Below are 13,354 nucleotides of genomic sequence, written 5' to 3'. Positions count from 1 at the left end.
TAGTGGTAACTGGGGGTAATGAGGGATGGCCTGGTGCATGGTAGATGGCTAGTTTCAGACACATTAGCAGTCTGCTTTTTGCCTCCTGTGCACTGTAAGTTTGGCCTGCTTCTCCTCCTTCTCCTCCCTATCTGCTGCTCCGTCTCTTCCTCTGAACTCCCCTCCTCTTACTCTTTTGTGGGCACCCACGTGACGTCCATCGACACGTCATCATCGGATTCGTCACCTTCACGACCACTGACATTAGAGATCTCGGAGTAGGCAGCAACAGCGGGGACCACACTCCTTGGGCTGATATGGGTACTGTCGTCAGACTGTTGGGTGGCGACCGTTGATACCTCCTCTTTCTGATCCGATGCCAATAATGGCTGTGCATCAGTAAGGTCTTGTAATGGATGGGAAAATAATTCCTCTGACTCGAGCAGAGGGGATATGGTGGTGGTGGTGTCTTTGGGGGTGCATACAGCAGAGACTGAAGAGGGTGCAGATAGAGAGGGTAAGGAGGGTGCAGAAGTGGAAGACTGAGTGAGCCACCTTAACCAAGTCTGGTGCATCCTTTGATGTAATCACATGCACCTTCTGCAACTTCCCACTTAGGCTGCGGCCTGGTGCACCTGCCCGACCCCTACCACCCCTGCAGAACGGCCTGCCTCTTCCATTTCAAAAGGAGAAAACCACAGAAATAAGATAATAATGCACTTATTAAAGTAGATGCAAGCACTATATATGGACAAAGTCCTCATTCTGATATGATAATATCTGAGACACTTAGTCAATATATTTTGATCAAAACAGATCTAAGCCCGCCTACCGAACGCCAAGGTGGTCTCAGGTCAGGCGGGTCCTACGCTAAACCTACCTAAGCCGTTGGGCTTCTATGTTCAGGAGCGCAGACGCCGCACATATGGTGTGCTGTTCCTAGTCACCTCCATGTGCATCAAGCAAGCAATGGGAGGAGGAGCAAGCACAGCCATATGTACCAACTAATCAAGGCACTCTATTGGATAGGGGAGGGGGCAAAAGTGCAGAGGTCTGACCCCCCATCGCTTAAAGAAGTAGTGCACTACTCAAAGGACAAAGACTGCTGCTTATCGTCCACTGAAGGTTCGCGTGGAGGGCACTATTACATCGGATCCGAAGCCAAACCGGCGGACCCACGTGTGCAAACCTACGCCAGCGAACGAAACTCTGGTGGATAGAGAGCTAAAGTCCATTTGAATATCGTAGGACGGCTGGGGCCGCACCAAGCGGGTAAGACCGTTCCGACTTTGAGGTCGGTGTAATCAAGTTTGCTACTAAGTAACTTTGTAGCGAAACATTGCTGAGCCATACATGCAGCGGGACGCCGCTGTATGTTCAGCTTTCTCTTGCACTGAACCAGCCTCACTGTGTGCGCTATTCAGGTAGTACAAAGCTGCCTGTTATAGATACGGAGTGCCAGTACCTTGTATAACAGGGATAAGAGTGTTCATCTAGCTGTTCATCTAGCTGCTATCTTGCTGTCGGCTGTTCCGCAAATTGCTGGTACCTTTGAAAGACACTGATATTTAAACAAAGATCCTGTTGCCGGCTGCTCTGTAAACGTACTGTAGTTTTCAAGGAACTATTCCATTGTCAGTGATTGTCAGTCTCTGCCACATTAGTTACTACTCTAGTTGTTGCGCTTTTCATATTTTTAGCGCTTTCATTTATGATTGTATCGTTATAGCATTCATGTATTTTAATATCAATATACTATTTATAGGTTTTATCATATGATTGTCATTTTTATTCGAATATCATTAAAGTCAGTGGCCCAATATCTGGAGGTGTGCCCAGTCTCTTTATATAATTATTCTATACTATTTTGAGTAGTGGGGTGATACTACTCGACTGTGGGCACCCCGTGTGGTGGTCACTCAAACTTGTGCGTCTAAACTACCTTTTGATACTATATATGCAACACGCCAGACCTGCAGGGTATAGCGAAGTGAGGTCACGGTTATGGGCAATCGAGGGTTACTCACTGTATTGGAGAACCCTGGGCAGGCGCGTGGCAGTGAAGGAGAGGTAGACACGGTTCCTCTGGGGCACACTCTGTATATAGGGACCAGGCCTGATGGTGGATTGAGGTGCCCTGGATGTTACGGGTATTTTGAGTGCCTGGGGCAAGGTCCCTGTTGGATTTGTGACGCCAGTGCCTTTGGACGGTGGCACGCCGGTTGGTAGTTGAATGATGGAGGTACACAAGTAGAATAGTGAACCAAACGTTACTTTTACTGAACAGTCCAACTTTGTACAGCAGGTATTAATACAGTCTTTCAATCACAGTCCACAATTAGGCTTATTCACAGAATGGCAGGCAATATTTATGCAAGATACGCAGAGGGTAACTTCACAAGCACTCAGCAGCATGTTGTACCTTTCCTCAGAATCAATGTACACTGTCCTTTCTAGAACTCCTGCTCTGGCTTTATCTCCCAAGGCCCGGATGCCTAAAGGGTGGCTTAAATCCTTGGTTACTCTATCTTCCTCAGGTATTAATTAAATCCTTGCTTTCCTTTCTATTTGCATCTGCCCATCAGGGTTGCTTAGCTTACCCTGGAGTTTCCTCACTTGGCTGTTGATTGACTGTGGGTTTCTCCCAGGAGGTTGGGTCCTGCTACTGGGATGTCTTCAGAGCTAACTAAGGCTCTCTTGGTTTCAGGCAGGCTGGAGCTTCTCACTAGCCTCCTGGACATCACTAGCAGCCGGGGCTATCAAGCTGCATGTCAGGAGCAGGCTTTCTAGCCTCTGTCTTCTCAGACTCATGACTCTGCACACACTGCACTGCACTAACTCTCCCTGTCTGGGCCTGGACATTTATACTAGGGGCTCCCTATCTCCCTCTAGTGTCTGGGATGTCTAACTACACCCAACTAGGCCTGCTATTGCATCATACAGGGGTACATTGCATATAACAACACATTAGAACATACATTAAATGCACAATTAAATATAACATTTCTGTCCCTTGTGAGTAGGAGTAACGCGCACACCAATTGACCCTTGTGTAGTGCCCACCCCTACCTAGTGGGACACTACATATAGAAAGTATATTATTGGTATATAACACCCCTGCTTCAATCAGTTTTTTTTGGGGGGGGCAACTGGTTAATCACACCAGTAGAAATTATTTCTTCAAATAGCGTTTGGTACTCTGTGTGGCTGCAGTATCGCAGCAGAACCGCACACAACTGGTGCACAATACAAATACACTATAATATACTTTCTATGTTAGAAAGTATATTATAAGTATATTACACCCCAGTATGTCACACCTATCGATAGCACACCTATACCAGTCCTTAAAGGGTTTCTACCACTTTGTTTTCACATAATTAGCTTTCAGACACTAGCGATCCGCTAGTGTCTGCTCTGCCAAACAATCCTAATATAATAGCTTTTGGGGCAGCCGTTTCGCAAAAAAAATAACTTATATTGATATGCTAATGGCCCTCTAGGTGCTATGGGGGCGTCATTAGCACCTAGAGGATCGGTCTACCTTCACAAAATGCCGCCGCCCAGCGCGTCCCTCCAGCCTGCCCATCACCTCCGGAATGCGATCAAGCGGACGAATTCTCGCGCATGCGCCGTGCGCGTCTGTATTCGGTGCATGCGCAGTGAATGTCCGACCGCTTCCCTGCTCAGACATCTCCACTGCGCCGATGACGTCATAGTGCTCCGAGGAACAGGCGCAGTGGAGATGTCTGAGCAGGGAAGCGGTCGGACATTCACTGCGCATGCGCCGAATACAGACGCGCACGGCGCATGCGTGAGAATTGCACTGGAGGGACGCGCTGGGCGGCGGCATTTTGTGAAGGTAGACCGATCCTCTAGGTGCTAATGAAGCCCCCATAGCACCTAGAGGGTCATTAGCATATCAAGTTCTTTTTTTAGCGAAACGGCTGCCCCAAAAGCTATTATATTAGGATTGTTTGGCAGAGCAGACACTAGCGGATCGCTAGTGTCTGAAAGCTAATTATGTGTAAACAAAGTGGTAGAAACCCTTTAAAAGGACTCTATTAGCTCTATTAGCTAGCGATTTGTGTCCCTAACAGTCTGTCCCTGCTCCACACAGCAACCTCTCCATACACTGGCAAAAGACTGAATGTAAAATGGCAGCAAGATCTGGTTTATTTATAAGGTAGGGGGTATGTCCATGTGCTGAAACATCTCAATTGGCTGTCTTGTACTACCTGAAGGATGTGTCATGGGTCAAAGTTCTTCACAATGTAAAAGAATATGGCTGGCGTGAATATCGTCATATGCTCGCCTGTTCAGCGAACAGCTAACGAGCAAAGTTCGCAGCGAAACGACTGCCGGGCGAACCGCAAGGCCATCTATATTGCGGAGCTCCTTCAGCAGAGCAGGCTTATCCACGCTTGCTTCTTTTACGTGCCTCCGATTTACTTCTTTCTTCTTCCCAGCAGTGGTTACTCCCTCTTTGGCGGCAGTTTCAGAGACCTCTGCTTCTTAAGTGGCTTTTTGCACTTCGGTAGCCGTTCCTTTGGTCACTGCTGCACCCGAGGACTTCACGTCCTCCCACACCTCGGCCATAACTTCTTCAGCCTTGGTTTTCTTGGACCGGCATCATATACTTGCCCTTTTAAGTCCTTTTCCTCTTTCTCACTGAGGTAGGAGGAACCGGGGACACCAGGGACTTCACCAGACTCGTCGATTTCTGGTATTTTCTCCAGAGGATCACTTAGGACACGGTTCTCCTTTCGGGAAGCATTCAGGAGAGTCAGCCCACTGTAGTGAACAGGATCCACATACTGGTCGTCCATCTTCTCGTACTTCTCCAGCATGCTGCTAGCTACTTGGAAGGCCTTGTAGGTTGAGGGGGACGTCTTTTGGGACCAGGTCCTGGCTACCAACTGCCGTGAGTCTCTTGGCCTCTGCTTCCACATCACCCCCATCCATGGGTTCAGCAGAAAGATCTTCCGTCTTCTCTGCCTCGGTCAGCACCGCAGCACCACCATCTCCAGATCCCTTCTTAACAGGCTCTGGCTTAGACTTCCCCAACTCATAGACTTTCTTCCGGATGTCATCTTTTGAGCTCACAAGAGCTTCCATTTCTGCTCTGAGTTGCTTGTTCAGCCTTTCAAACTCATCCCGCATCTCTTGCACTTCTTCAAGGGCTCTAGCCAAGGAGAGGGCCTTGGTCTCTTTTTCCCGAGCACCCGCTTTTTCTTGGTCATGTTCTTTGGCATATCGGGCCAAGATGTATTTCTCTTCAGCATGGGGCCGGTCAAATTTTTTCAGTTTTTTCTCAGTTTTTTGCACCAGTTTGTAGGAAGCACCCCGCTCTTGGGCCTTCCAGTCCAACTGCTCCTCGCTGGGTTCTGCAGCAGCAGATATAGGAGTATCACAATTCTTTTTTTCTTTTGTGGGGGTTCCACCGAAAGTCCCTTCAAACACTTTATCGGTGTCTACTGCAGTTTTCTGTATTTCTTTGGCGCCTTTCCTCCTCAACTGGATATCAGGCTGTAGATCCTTCATCTTACTCATTTCTTTCGGGGTCTCCTCCCTTGACCCCTCTGCAGCCTTCTTCGGTGACTCTATGAAGACAGCTAGTTTTTTCTTTATCAGATCTAGGGACTGTAGAGAGAGGAAGGAATCATCTTCCTGCTTGCAGATGTACCGACATGTCAGATCATTTACCACGGCCTGGGTATGGGTCTCAGACATTAGACTGAAGTCTCTCCACTTGACTCTAGTTATGTCAGATACAACTATCATCTGGTTGCTACTAGTAACGACCTCAACTTCGCAAAACTTCGACCTAGTAGCTTCCCTCTCGGAGTTGCTAATGGTTACAGCGCATACATCCCCTACAGGGGAGCATCCACGAATTTTGTCTAGGGGGGTCCGAAAGGCAAAAAAATGTGGCACGTGTAGTGTGCTGTGCTAATTCAATTTTTCAAAGCCCTCTTTATATTTAAAACTGCAGGGAGGGGGTGTAGTGTGTTGTGCTGATTCTTTTACTTGGCACAATTTTTGGGCCCCGTCCATTATTAAAAGCCCCTCCTATATATAATAGGCCACTCCCAACAAACACTGTACAGCTGACATTCTATAGTTGCGGCCTGTCTCTACACATCATACGGAGAGAGGGGGAGGTCTGTCCTGGCTGCAGTGCCTGCTTCACATCATACAATAAACAGCCGGCTACAGCCAGGAAGCTCCTCGGCTCTCCTCCCTCCCCAGATCCTGCTCAAGGCCTGTGGTTCCCCCCACCATCTGCCTGCTGCCCCCTTTGGCTGTCCTCACCCAGCTCTGAATCCTCCTTCTGCAAATGGCAGGGGGAGCAGCCGGAGCATCTCCTCTCCTACATAGCACCCCATACCTCTTACATCCAGTGATGTCACCTTTGTTGTAGACGTTCTCTTTCCTCATCTTCTCCATTCAGACCAGACCGCCATGATGAATTTTCAGCTATCTCCCGTCTCTGCAGAGATTAACACACAGACATTAGTTTCCCACATTTCCATCATCTTCACATCTTCTGAACACCCTTTCCTGCCACCCCCAATACTGTGCCCGCTGTGCCCCCAATACTATACTGCAGAAACAGTCCCCCTAGAAATACTACTACCACACAGATAGTGCCTCTTTCAACAATTATTGGCACACAGTGCTCTAAAAAAATAACTGCACCCAGACACCAATAGTATAAAGATAATGTCCCCCCAAAATTATTGTGCTAAGCTGATAACGTGGCAGGGTGCCCCCCAAAGTAACAGGGCTCCCCAAAATAGAAATAATTCTCTGCAAGAGCACATTTAGTAGTAATAATGCCCCTATAGTGCCCATACTAGTAATCATGTTCCTCATAGCCCCCCAGTATTAGCAAAGCTCCACATAATACCTCGTAGTACTAATAATTCTCCCTACAATATGACAGTATATGAAATACCCCCGCTTAGTGCCCGCTGTTGAGCTAATGTCCCCATAATGTATGCCAGCATAAAATACCCCTATAAAGTGCCCCAGTAAATGCCCTCATAGTGCTCCTCTCCCCCTTCCCTATAGTGTCCCCCATAATATGCCAGTAAAATATGCCCCTTCTAAGTGCCACCATATGCCCCAATAGTGCTCCTCTCCCCCATAGTGCCTACCATAATGTGCCAGTAAAAAAATTCGCCCTTAGTGCCACCAGATGCCATAATGCCCCCATAATGTGCCAATAAGATGAAAGGCCCCTTTAGAGCCCCCACTTCCCCTTAGTGCCCCCAAATAATGCCCCTATAGTGCCACCAGATGCCCCATAGTGCCATTCTCCCCTATAGTGCCCCCATAATGTGTCAATAAAAAAAAAGCCCCTTTAGACACCCCAGATGCCCCCATAGTGCTCCTCTCCCCCATGGTGCCGCCCCATAATGTGCCAGTAAAAAATGCTGCTTCAAAGTGCCACCATATGCCCCAATAGTGCTCCACTCCTCCATAGTGCCGCCCTCCCCTATAGTGCCTCCCATAATGTGCCAGTAAAAAATGCCCCCTTAGTGCCACCAGATGCCATAATGCCCCCATGTGCCAATAAGAAAAAAAGGCCCCTTTAGAACCCCCACTTCTCCATAGTGCCCCCAAATAATGCCCCTATAGTGCCACCAAATGCCCCATAGTGCCGTTCTCCCCTATAGTGCCCCCCATAATGTGTAAAAAAAAAGCCCTTTTAGAGCCCCCATAGTGCTCCTCTCCCTCATAGTGCCACCAGATGCCCCCTAGTGCCGCTCTCCCCTATAGTGCCCCCCATAATGTGTAAAAAAATAAAATAGGCCCCTTTTAGAGCCCCCATAGTGCTCCTCTCCCCCATGGTGCCCCCCCAAATAATGCCCCTATAGTGCCACCAGATGCCCCCTAGTGCCGTTCTCCCCTATAGTGCCTGCCATAATGTGTAAAAAAAAATAATAAAGCCCCTTTAGAGCCCCCCCATAGTGCTCCTCTCCCCCATGGTGCCCCCAAAATAATGCCCCCATCTGTATTGCTGTCCTAAGTACAGCGATACAGATGGATTAGATATGGAGATGAGCGCTTCCACAATGGAAGCGCTCATCTCCTACTGCTCCCCCCGGCCCCCACCACCACCGCCGGCGGCCCGCCGCCGCAGTTACATCCAGGGCCGCGCCGCCTGTGGTGATCGGCGGTGCGTCCCTGAAGGATAAAAAAATAAAAAATTTGGCCTGGTTGTTCTAGGGAGGGTCCAGACCCGCTGGACCCCCCCTGTAGGTGCGCCACTGATCCCCTATGCCGTTCATGTCAGTGTTAACGCTGGCCTCTAGGGGCACTGACAAGTTAATCCCTACCTGGGACATTACTTTATTGATCATAGAACACTGTGGAGACTGGATATTCACTTCTGGTACGTGTGGTACACCCTCTAGGACTGCCACCCTTTCTTACATGTAAACCAGAGTAGGATTGCTTCACTCTGTGCTCACAATATTTATCAATCAGTCTGCCTTTTTTAATATATCTTTTTCCTCCAGGGGGCGCTATTTCCCCGACCACATCCTGCAATTGAAAAGGCATGTCATCATCATCATCACCTATTTCACCAAGACGTAACATCCATTTTCATTTAGCATTTTATCTGCACCCTTGTTCTCAATGTGCAGCTCCTTCACATTATAATTTAAAGGGACAGGTACAGGTTCTGCAGGAGTTTTGTCACTTTCTGCAGAAGTGTCTCCATTACTCAAAACCTCCAAGCATAAGGGAAAATTATGGCCCAACATTCCCCAGTGAGAACCACCTGATAGTACGTATTATTCGCATAATTGTCCCGAACATGTAACACTCTATCACTCTATTATGCTACCTCTTACCCGGGCAAGCATGGGAACCACCACAAATCTAACTTTGATCACAGGCTCTTTGGGTGACCCAGAAACCTTCTCTCCTGCAGGTTCCTGCGAGGGAGTAACCGCAACAGACATACCCGCCTGTTCAGACACTGCATATTTCCCAATGTCATACAATTCCGAGACAGTTTCTCACCTCTGTGATTTCTCAGTCACCGACCCAGCCGGTTTCCACTGCGGCCGGCTCACCGTCACTGGGACTGCCACAAAATTATCAACAGGAACAGTCTTACCGCCTGACGTCGTGGATTCGGTAGTCTCGGGAGACGAAGATATTCCCAGGATGTCTCTACCAAGATCAACAGCCCTTTCTTGGTTCCTGGTATCCCAAACACCGGCCGACTCCTTACTGCACCCGTTGTCATGCCCCACTCTGACGATGTGCGGAGGTCAGCCAGGATAGCAGCACGAGTTTAGTGATTGCTTTGGAGCCGTGCTGGATCCGCCTCTCTCAGGTGCACTGGGTGGGGTCTTTTAGTTTAAATAGCACACTGCCCAGTGTCCTGAGCGGATTATACTGTTCATTCTGGTCTGGGAAGCTTGGCTGTCAGTTCCTGCTCTCAGAGATAAGTGTCATTGCTAGTTCGGTTGTTTGTGTCTTCTTGTCCATCCAGGTTCTGTGCGAGCAGACTGCTTCTATCTCCCCACTTCACCATCTTAGGGAGTTCAGGGTTTTTGTTAGCCCAGGCTGGAGGACACTAGTACACCTACCTTCAAGGTCTGCTGTGGGCTGAGCAGTGCAGGGAAAGAGGTCAGGGATAAGCTAGCAGGTGACCCTTCCCCTGTCTCTCGTCCAGAGCCTGGTTGGTGTGTTATCTTTGGTACAAAGTGTACGTCCGCTGTGACACCCGTTGCCACCAGAAACAGCATGGCCTGGAGTCTCTAATTTTCCAGGACGGTCACTCCAGCCGCACCCTTTTGGACTCTGTGCACATTCGCAGGTAATATAGGAACTCCAGAAAACCGCACTATTCTCCATCTTGTCTTCCCGACGTTTGCCCTTGGCAATGGCATACATTGCCTTTGGAACTCCAACTGTAGCACCAACACCTTGGACTTTTGCAAAGGGTCCACTCAACGTTGGAGAATTTGTCTTGCGGCCCACTGCAATTGCACCCTCAAAGCCTCCTGCTCTACATCACAGCACGCCATTTCACTTGGGCCATAACCCAGCTCTTTGGCCAGGTTTTCTCGGCGTTTTATATGCTGCCACCATCTGGCATATTTCATCATGAAATTCATGGTAACAGACATTTCAGCAACCAAGTCCACTTAGCCAAAGACCCCCCCCCCCCCCAAATAAATTGAATTTTTTTCCCCCACAAGTCAGTCTCTCTCACCGGGCTTCTGGCCCTTTAAATCCTGCACAGTTTGCACCACAGAAAAAAAGGCCATATTAACGCCAGCAGCACCTGCTCCAATGAACAAACAGGCTCCTGAGTTGTCATTGCCCCTAGCAACCGTGTTGCTTTTTACTTTTCAGCACGGACACTTGCCCGCATCCGGCACCAATTGTGGGGGATTAGCTCTCTTTCGGGAGTCATTCTCACAGATATCTTCGCAAGACACCAAGTTTAAGGTCCAAACACTGTGCTTTATTGGGGCACATCCGCGTAAACATAAACAACTGTACAAAATAATAAACACTTGCCAGGCTGGGCTCTAACTAAACATAACATATCCCTGACTCGCCTAAATCACCGTTCACACATGGTCATAACATGTGGCTTTCCCTGCCCAATGTCCATCAGCCTCCTGGCTGTACAGAGCACTGTTCACACACTGTCTCAAGTCCAGTACCTTTATGGGGGAGTGTGGCCCAGTAGTCCTCCCAACTCCGGCCTCGTGACCCTGGCGCCCAGACGTCACGGCATCCCTCAATGTTCCGGCTAGCACCTAGCCCCGTGGCACCTCAGCAAGCCCGGCTGAGACCACTCGTACAGAGCCTCCAGCAGGACTCTGTTTCACCAAGACTCTCTCTCTGACTGACAGTCTGGGCTGGGCTCTTATCCCAGACTTATTGTGGCACCTGGTGCTGTCTCAGAATTGATGACTGACAGGGAAGACATGGAAACTCCTGCCATGAATCTCCCCTAGCAGCTATGAGGCCCGTCACTACCTCACAATATAAATATATATCTCAAGTTTTACTTTTAGTAAAATATTTAATAAAAATTAGGTTTTCTCAGTTGCAATACATTTGTCCTCTACCAGAAAGCTCTTTGGTATTCTTTTTTGGATCTTATGATGATTTCCATCAGGATGATTCTTAATGCCAGAACATCATTGTTTCCTAACAGGTCTCATGGGTACCATGCTGTAGGCACAAGAACCTATTATAACCATCACTACTAGTTTTGCACTGATTTTTAAAGCTAAACATTTGATGGAGATTAACCTTATAAGAGTAATTGCCATTTCATGTGAATTTTCAGAATACGTTTATACCAGGTTTCCCCTTTGCAGGCTCCATCTGCAATTGTCAGTTTTTTTCCTGAACTCAGTTCCAGAAGGAGTAAAGTCTAGCTGCTTTGATATCAACTCCCCTCTCTTTTTCACCCACACCCAGATGCAGCAGCATGGAGGACATTATACAGAAATATTGATCAGTGTAAATGCAGCAAGCCCCCTAAGTAGCCGATGCAGAGGATGGGAGTGGTAGTGGTCCTGATGAGATCTTGTGTCATGGTGTGCTCCTTCAGGCTGGTTCCCGGGTTCAGTGCAGTGAAAAATGTAAATTAAAGGATCGGGCTAAGAACAGAAAACAACTTCCTTTTATTATTCTTATAACTGATTCTTATTTACTACGGCTATTAAGCTGGTACCTGTGACTGTAGGTATCCATTACCTAATACTGGCTTTCAGATTTGCCTATCCTGCCCTGGGGTGATGGGTGTCTTAACTTGTTTTTCCCCACCTCGCAGAGACTTGGATTTGGTGACGGGTGACCTTACCTTGTCATCCGCCATCTTGCAGCAGTGTTGTAAGGTTGATTGTAACTGGTCACTCTGCTGCCTTTAACACTGTAGCTTGATAGGTTTCTGCAGCCCCCTGAAGAGTACAGAATACAAGTCAGATAATATAAAATAGTGTTATTAAACATGTGACGGGATTCACAGTATGAATGTCTGAGAAGGTAAAACATAACCTTTAGTACCAGCAAAAAAGTTGTAAAATTATAAAATACTAGGGCCCTTAAATATAATGATATTAAAAACTGGCAAAGTGATGCTGATATAAGTACACTTTATGGATATGCTCGGAAACCTATGACATTGAGGAGAAACAGGTGTCCATAAAGCCCCTCTTATTCCTCAATCATGGCCTACTGATGCCTTGTTGCAAACACATGTACCATTTTGTGCAATAAAAATGTATTTCTCCCAATAACGGCAGCTAGTGGTATTGATATAAACCTAAGATGCCCTCAGTATCTTCCAGTTGGTTTGTCAGTAAATATGTATAATTCACGGACAGACACCACTATTCCAGGTGCACGGTGTACCAGTGTATCCGCCTGTGCTATCCTGCAACCAAGAATATATGCTCTCAAAGTGGCTGCAATCTATGCTACTTGTTTGTGGAGCATGTTATCAGGAGCTCATAACAAATTCAGGTGACATTTGCACATGTATAATGTCAGCCTGTTTAATAGTGAAAAGTGCGGTGACAGAAACCCTTTAATTGCTGTATACATTTACCCATGTTTGTATAATAGCAAAGTAGCTACCAAATGGATGTCAAGACTATAATGTGTCAGGGCAAATGTACTGTTAATGCTCCGGGCCTGTCTGTGATCTCTTTCCTACGAAATCACAGTGACAACTGTGATTTCGTAGGAAAGAGATCACAGACAGGCACGGAGCATTAACAGTCATGTTACTGCTCCGTGCCTCTGCAGTCTGCAGCGGGTCTTGGCACTCTTTCACGGAGCGGATGCCACGCACGGCATCCGCTCGTGTGAAACGGCCCTTACATCTATGATCTGCTCGGGTCCAAATCAGATAAAAGTACGAGTATACTCAGGAGAGATAAATGACACAGGGTCAAGGTTGTATCAGAATGATCTCTCTCTCATCTTTATTGGGCGGATACAAAATATTTATACCCTTTTTCTAGAACTGAAGCCAAACACAGATATCGTCATTTTACGTAAGCATCACATGATTAATGACTTATTTTTGATGCTTGCAAGTCAAGCACATTTGATTACAAAAAACCTTATCTTAGCCTCGAAAAGTATCTAGTACCAGTTGCACTCCTAGAACATCAGGCACACATAGTACTGAGAACTAATAAGCAATTAACTTTGCTTGTCTCTACACACGGCTCAGCAATTCTCAATTCTGACCTAAAATAAACCAGCAAAGTAAAATGGAACCCAGGATACAAAATGAAGGTGCAATCCCTCACAAATTCACTAGACGACTGCCCAAGCTACATATCTATTGTTTTGTTCAGCGGGTGCA

General features: G+C 47.4%; 1 protein-coding gene across 1 annotated transcript in view; it reads left to right on the top strand.

The window, feature by feature from the left end:
- Nucleotides 1–13,354, top strand: part of LOC122928480 — a 187,745-nt gene that overhangs the window by 107,355 nt on the left and 67,036 nt on the right. The gene's annotated exons all lie outside the window — the stretch shown is intronic.

Source organism: Bufo gargarizans, chromosome 1, assembly GCF_014858855.1.
Source record: "Bufo gargarizans isolate SCDJY-AF-19 chromosome 1, ASM1485885v1, whole genome shotgun sequence".
Classification (NCBI taxonomy): Eukaryota; Metazoa; Chordata; class Amphibia; order Anura; family Bufonidae; genus Bufo; species Bufo gargarizans.
The sequence above is the reverse complement of the archived record's forward strand: the minus strand, read 5'-3'. Positions and strand labels throughout refer to the sequence as shown.